Raw genomic sequence first — 7516 nt, forward strand, 5'->3', positions numbered from 1 at the left:
CTTCACGAGGCACCTAGGGGCTACCTCCGCTTGCAAAGTGCCCCTCACAAGCCCAGCACATTTCTTCTGGAACCTCAGTTTCAGAAGAAAGGTTTGGAAAATGCCGCACTAGCAGTTAGAGCAGCCAATGGCAGCAGCTGTGCTGAGAGAGGCCGCCGCATCCTGACAAGAACTAAAGACAACAGAAAGCAGTTGAGAGCGTGACCTCTCCGGTCAGGTAAAACACAAAAGAATAACCCTCCTGGATCGCACTCAACACTTCACATATGCCATTGCTACAAATTCCACCTGCAGGTACAGGTGCAAATCCCGGCACCCTTGACTTACTTTCAGAACAAGAGCACATAATTTCTCGGCGCTTTGGTTTCTTCATTTATAATAATATTACCTACCTGATAGGGTAGTAGTGGAGGTCAAATTAGAAAGCCCTTTAGACACTATATCTAGCCATCAGTGCTCAGTAAATCTGGACCAGTAATTTTAATTACTATTGCTCGTGTTACCAGGAACTGCATCACTGTTTGACTTAAAGGGGAGTAACTGTTTGCTCACCTTGAAGGGTAAAGCCATATTTTCATCCATTCTCTTCTTCAACACGATACATATATAGTGTCAAAGACTCCCTTACTCTCCTTTTGTTCACTGGCCTTTACCTAAACTGGCCTACAACATGGAGGCATCTACTCTTTTTTCAAAAAACATACAAAAGTCAATTTTATTTCTATATACTAGCAATGAACATATAGACATGAAAATTTACAATCACTCTGAAAAAAAAAGTATGTATAAATCAAAAAAATACATACAGGATGCTTTTGGTGGAAATGACATCACACTGATGAATGAAAGCAAAGATCTACATGGAGGTATCTGCCCCGATGGTCCATGATCTTTATTTCAACCATGGGTCTGCTGAGAGGTGAGTTTCTGCTTTTTTATTTTTTATTTTTTGGAAATAAAAGGTGGAAAATAAAGCCCCTGATACTTGGGTGCCCAAGGTTGGTCTCTATGGCATTCACCTGTGTGAACATCTTTTCCAATGTGGTTTATGAAAAATAAAGGTTTGCTTTGTCAAAAATTTAAGCTTCTTCCCTGAAGTCATTTAAGCTCTTTGAATCCATCACTCCAAGGACACAAGGGAAACAGTATGGGGTGTTCTAATTAACAACAAAGAACTTCTCTGAGACCATCTACGAAGCTCTGCTACCCCTTAAGGTAATGCCTGCCCTGCATTGTTAGTGCCTGCCCCGTCAACACACCTCCTGAGCAAGAGCCTTGACTTGCCCTTCAGCAGGGTTCTGTTGGTGTAGTTCACTGAAAATAGAAAGGTCTTAAGAAACACGTATTGGAGCTAGAAATGGTCCCAGAGACTGAAGACTTAGTTATTTTTAAAAGCAAGACCCAGAGAGGTCACAAAAAGCAAAATCTGTCCATCTAGAGGCAAAGCCAAGATTAGAACCAAATCTCCTCATTTGGGGTTTGGGACTCTCCCCACTACCCACACTCAAGTTAGAGACCTGGTCAAGATTTTCCACTCTCACTGAACACTCATTTAGTCCCAGTCTGCTCTTGGGTGGCTCGAAGGCAGCAGTCAACCAGCTCTGTGCCCAGCGACTTCTCCGGTCAGCAGCTCCCGTTTATCCACTCTTACATTGGCACTGGCATTTTTCAGCAAGCCAGCAGTTCTCCAGCCCCACAATATTCATCGAAATGGAAATGGACAAGTTGTCCTGTGACCCCCACAAGGAAGGTTAAAAGCCCCGAGGTATATTTTACCCTGGTCTCTTCAGGGTGCCCATCAGCAGACAGCCTTTGAACGGCAGCCGTTTGTATCCCTGCAGGCCTCGGCCACGAGCTGCAACTGTAGATGTTCTGAATGAAAGAAAGCTTCCTGGCTTTGTGTCTAAAAAAGCAGGGATTCCCAGCAACGAGGGGTCTGTGTCCTGGGGGGACAGTCCTCCTGATTGCCTCCGGGAGGAAGCCAGGAGGCCCTCTCACTGAGCTCAAGGAGAGGGAAGCCAAAACAGAGAGAGGGGCTTAAAAAATATTGAGAAATTGATACACAGAAACTCACAGAGATAGGAGAGGAAGAAAACAGCCATATAAAAAGAGGAGGAAATGAGAAAGCTGAAAAGTAGAACTGGGAGCTGGAGAGGCTCACCGCGGAAAGAGCACGGAGTTCAAGCCGGCAGCCACTGCCCAGAAGAGCGCAACGGTACAGCGTAGAGTACAAAGTGATGTACTCTAACTACATCACTTTGGCAAAACGATTATTTTTTGTCTTTACTTCTATTAGTTTTTATTTTATGCTGAATTTACTGCCGGGCCATAAGTTTTTGTTTCTTCACCTTTTTCTGGATATCTTTTTCTTCTGTGCAACCCCGTCTTCTGGTTTGGGAACAATCTGCCCTTTTTCAGTGAGGATCCTCTGGGTGAGGCAGGGAGAGCTCATGAGAAGGGGTTACTGCAGCCATGACTCTGTAAGTTCCGCGCTGCAACTTGGGAGCCTTGTTTGCCTGGACGTGCTCCGTGACCAGGGAATCTACACCTAAACCCTTAAGCTCAGCATTACTCTCTGCATTTTTAAGCACATGCAGCAAAAATTCAGCACTCTTTTGGGGCCACTGACCCTGGGTCCAACCCCACTGTTCCTCCTGGGCTTACCTACTGACTCCACCATTGTAATGATGGAATGGTACACATGGGTTGCTTCTGTAAAGTGACATCCTTCAGATCCTTGGTGGCTATTTGGATATGCTCATCCTTGATGGCCTGGGCAGCCCCACAGGTATTCTTCAAGTGAATGCAAAGATTTGAACCTCTCAAGCTGCATGATTTTGTGCATTTTTCTAGGTCAAGTGAATAGGGAACCATTCTCAGAGGTCACCTCAGGCTGCTTTCTGGAAGAACAACGTAAGGATTATCTTGAGTGAAGGCAATTGAGAAGAAGCAGATATAAGAAAAGCTCTCTGCACTCCCCCTATTTATCCAAAAGCAGGACATGAGCTTGTAAAGGTGACTCCCCTCCCCTGTCTATCACCCTAGACAGAAGTTAAGCACCAGAGACCATTCTATACCCTTATCAGCCCACAAATGGCACCAGAGGAATGCGACTGAAACCAGTGCCCAAGGAGGAGTTATCTGTACCTCTGACCCACTCACACAAAGCAGAGGCAAGAACTGCAGAATAGAAACTTCTGCAACCTTCTGAATGTAGAAAGTTGCAGTTGTAGGGGTTCAGAATGAGTCACCCTAAGGTGTGCCTTTGTGATATGTGAATTATTTTGAGCTAAAAGCAACCGAGACCCTGCAGGCTCGACAGAAACTTCTGTGGCCCACGGTCCCCCACTCTCTTGTCTGGCACTACATAGAATTCAAACTAGGGGCCTTGCTCTTAATAAGAGATTGTCAGGGATATACTTTTTGACTTATCTAGATGGCAGAGCAAACTACTAATTACAGAATCATCCTGCAATGACCTTCCTCCCCTGTGAAGCCGCAAGGTGCCTTACCTCATTCTTAGCTCAGAATGTCATAAATGCCTCATTTTAACTTTCCCTAAACCTCTCGTGCATGTGGGATCTCTGACTCTAATGCATGTGGATTCTCATATGGATGACGTATATAATAAAACTTGGTTACTTTTGCTGCTAGTGTGTCTTGTGTAGATTTAATTATTAGGTCAGCTGAGAAAACCTTGATGGGGAGAGGACTTTCTTCCTAACCCACAAAGTGACGCACATCAATAGGACTGAGTTCTTATGTTCCCAAAGTAGAAAGCAAAGTACGCTAAATAGAGGGTAAGGCTTTCCACATCACTACCTAGAAGCGCACAGCTCACACATCTGGGGCTGTTTCCCTATCAAAAGGAATAGAAAATCTAAGAGAAAAAGCACAAAAGAATAACCCTCCTGGATCAAACACACCACTTCAAACACTCCATTGCTACAAATTCTACCTACTACGTACAACACAAAAGCCTCTAGCTGTAAGATTTTTGGATTCAATTATTGCTCTTAAAAATAATGAAGGTAAAAAAAGTTCCTTCCATGTATCAACTCAACTCCTTGGAAGCTTTTTCCAGACAACTCTGTATGCCCCAGGGGAGTTTCTGAACTTGGAACCTAGGTTCATGACCCTCCCAATAGCAGGCTGAGTTTTTATATTTAAGCACAATATTTTTTAATCTTACTGTTATACTTGTAATTTGCTGCATATACCTAATGTAAACATCTTTAAAATCTTAAGTACAGGTTTATGTATAGTGTTGAATAAAGATAATTTGTAGGATGCCCATTTGAAATTATTAATGAGGAATTCCATATACGATGGCAGATATAGACCAACTTCCCCAAAACTGCTGTGTGCACCCTTTGGCCCTGGTTTTCCTCTGCTATAGAGGACACAAAGCCAGAATACTCACCTTCCAGTTTCCCTCACCACTAGGGGCATCCATACAATTCCTGAGTAGGTTTCCCCCTCCCAGATATGAAGAGAAAATCTCAAAAAGAGAAGAGTTAGGATTTCTCCCTTTCTTCCCACCTGGAATTCAGAAAGAAATGCCTGGAGGCATAGCAGCCACCTTGAAACCATGAGGATGAACCTGAGGATGAACCTAAGGATGGAAAGCAGGAGATAGAAGGAGACTGGACCTAATGCCCCTATAAACCATGCACCAGCCTAGGACTGCTTATCTCCAGGCTTCTTGGTACATGAAAAAAGTAAACACTTTACTGGTTTAAGCCACTGCAGGGTAAAGGGGAAAAAATGAGAGATGCTAACATGGACCAATTATCTTCAAAGGAAACTTAGTCTTTGTCTACCGGCAGTGCACTCTCCCAGCTTATCTGATTCTGTGGAGTCTGCATGCTTCGGTGTTGTTGAGCCATTTTACGGCTCTGTAAATTATATGGAACTGCCAGCAATGCAAATGACTCTTGCCTGTAAATATACAATTGGATTTTGTTGGCAGAAGTGCAGCTGATCTCCCACAGTTTTACTCTACTAAGCAAATCCATTTTAGTATTCCTCCTTGCCTATATACGCCTCTGGTCTTGGACTTTTCCTTTGAATAGGTATTTTTTAAGATTTTATTTATTTATTTTTTAGAGAGGGAAGGGAGGGAGAAAGAGAGAGAGAGAAACATCAATGTGCGGTTGCTGGGGGTCATGGCCTGCAACCCAGGCATGTACCCTGACTAGGAATCAAACCTGCGACACTTTGGTTCGCAGCCTGCGCTCAATCCACTGAGCTACGCCAGCCAGGGCTCCTTTGAATAGGTTTTAATATCTTACTGCTTCCTTCTTTAGTTAACAAGTTAAATAAAATAATTGGTATGTTTTCATTCTATATTTGGGCTATTACTTGCAGCCTTACTAATCTTAACTGATGCATACACCTAGCATGACTATATCCAAGTAAACATACCCAGGTAAGAACTGAAGCCACCTCCACCACAGAAAAGTATAGTGGGAGAAACCACTCATTGTAGCAGACTCTGATCAAACCAGGGTCCCCTGGACTTACCACACACAGCCATTCCCTGTTCATCATCCCTCACAGCAGAGAATGAGCATTAGAAGTTGCTTGAAAAGAGTTTACTTTCCTTACAAACTCCTGAGATAATTTGGCCAGAGAGAAAATAGGTCTGATAAAGTCTGGAAGAGCCTGTGTGGCTTTTATTTTATGGCTGGTGCTGACGACTGAGGGTTTGACTTCGAGGTGAGCTTGTGCACACTTAAAGGAAGGAAGCGCCACTTCTGCTCATCCACTCTCTTTCTCTGCCCACAGCAAGACTCCAAAACAGAGTAGAAACGTTAGTTAGGGTAAGTCTCTTTGGCCTCTGACATAAGAAACAAAGCTCAAGCACCCTTCCCCTTGTCCTCTGCATTATTTGTCTAGCCCTCCCTGGCCCCAGAATGTATCATACCTTTCCTAGATAGAAATCCCTTGAGGGCTGGGAGCATGGTCTTCGGGATGAATCTCATAAAACATCCAGCACGCGAGGGGCATTTAATTTGGATTAAAGAGCACACGGGTAATTGAAATAAAAAATTAGCATTTTTCTTTCTCTGAGGCATTTTGTTGCAACAGTCCCTGGTGGTAACCTCAGTTATATTCTAATAAGCGTGGGGACATTTTGCATGGGACTATTAGACCAAGTCATATTCCACCTGACTCCCATCGTGATCTGAACTTCAGGAGCTGAATTTTATTGTCTGTGTGTGAAGGTGTACTCTCTTGTGTACTAACACGTCAAATGGTGGTGGTAGTCCAGTCAGCACTTTCTAGGACAGGTGGACAAGGGACCAGAGATTCAAAGGGAGCTTTTTAACATTTGAAAGAGAATATTTTAACGATCACACTATTTAAGCCTAAGCATATTTGATCTAAAAGACAATCAAAAACCTCTCCTGGGAGAAAAAATGCTTGAAAACTGTCCTCCCCCAAAGATGTGGATTCTAAAATAACCTTCTACTGGCTGGGTCTGAAGTACTTTTCTTGGAAAGTAAATTAAGGTTTTAAGATGTTAGCATTTGAATGATGTTAAATGGTCCAGGACATAGCTTTGGAGTCAGACAGACGCTGGTTGTTGTCACATTACATTAGATACATAGGGAGCTTGACAGGACGCCTGGCGCACAGCACCAGTAAATGGTCATCGCTGATGGGGATAGCAAAGTGTATCTGGCTTGTATGATACCCCTTTGAGGGCTGATGGCCTGGGCTTAGCCAATGAGATTCACTAGTGAGAGATAACCTTTTAAAGAAAGACTGGTAAAACAAAAGGCACTGGGATCAATTTGACAGCAACAAAAGGAGGCAAAGACTTATTCCGCCTGTGTCTCCAGTGCCCAGACAGGGCCTGGCACAGAGAAGTCATTCAGCCACTATTTGTTGAATCCATGCAAGACCGAAGAGCAGGAGGCCCAGCTTCCTTCTCGGTACTGCTGAGCACTCCAGGGGAGACAGTGCTTGCACGTTCTCAGTGGTTGTCCCTCCCTCTCTCTGAGCTCCCACCCGTCACGGGCCTTTGAGTCTTGTTCACCAAGGATGGACACATGGACCCTGGCCACTTTCTCTTCCAGTCCCACTAACATCTCATGCTAGGCTGCCGTGTGAAGCGGACCTTTTCTCAACAGCAGATAAGGATTAGGGCACTGTGCGGGAAAACTCTCCCCTCAGAGGCAGGGCATCACTGTCCTGGAGCCTCTGGACCATTCCCACCACCGCAGACACGTGCTAGACCTGCTCTCTCCTGGGTGCTTCCGTGTCGGGTGCTTGGGACTGGTTCCCCCATCTCCTTTCTCCCCAGGGAGACTCCCCACGTTGGCTCCCATGCTGACGGGTTGGGGGTGGCAGAGGTGGCCAGGGAGGGAGTAGCTCAATAGTTCTGCTCAGGCAGAGTGGGTAGACCCCTTCTGTCTTAATTGCTCTTTTTCAAACTGTACTAAAATCTTGTCTTTCAGAACCAAAAAGGCCATGGACCTATTTCATAAAATATTCATCCTTTCTA

General features: G+C 44.5%; 1 pseudogene; it reads right to left on the bottom strand.

The window, feature by feature from the left end:
- Positions 1 to 2315: 2315 nt before the first annotated feature.
- On the bottom strand, positions 2316 to 2874 carry LOC123808824 (annotated as a pseudogene).
- Positions 2875 to 7516: the final 4642 nt, after the last annotated feature.

The sequence above is a fragment of the Phyllostomus hastatus genome, unplaced genomic scaffold, assembly GCF_019186645.2.
Source record: "Phyllostomus hastatus isolate PE091 unplaced genomic scaffold, TTU_PhHast_1.1 phas_scaffold_501, whole genome shotgun sequence".
In the NCBI taxonomy this organism is placed as follows: Eukaryota; Metazoa; Chordata; class Mammalia; order Chiroptera; family Phyllostomidae; genus Phyllostomus; species Phyllostomus hastatus.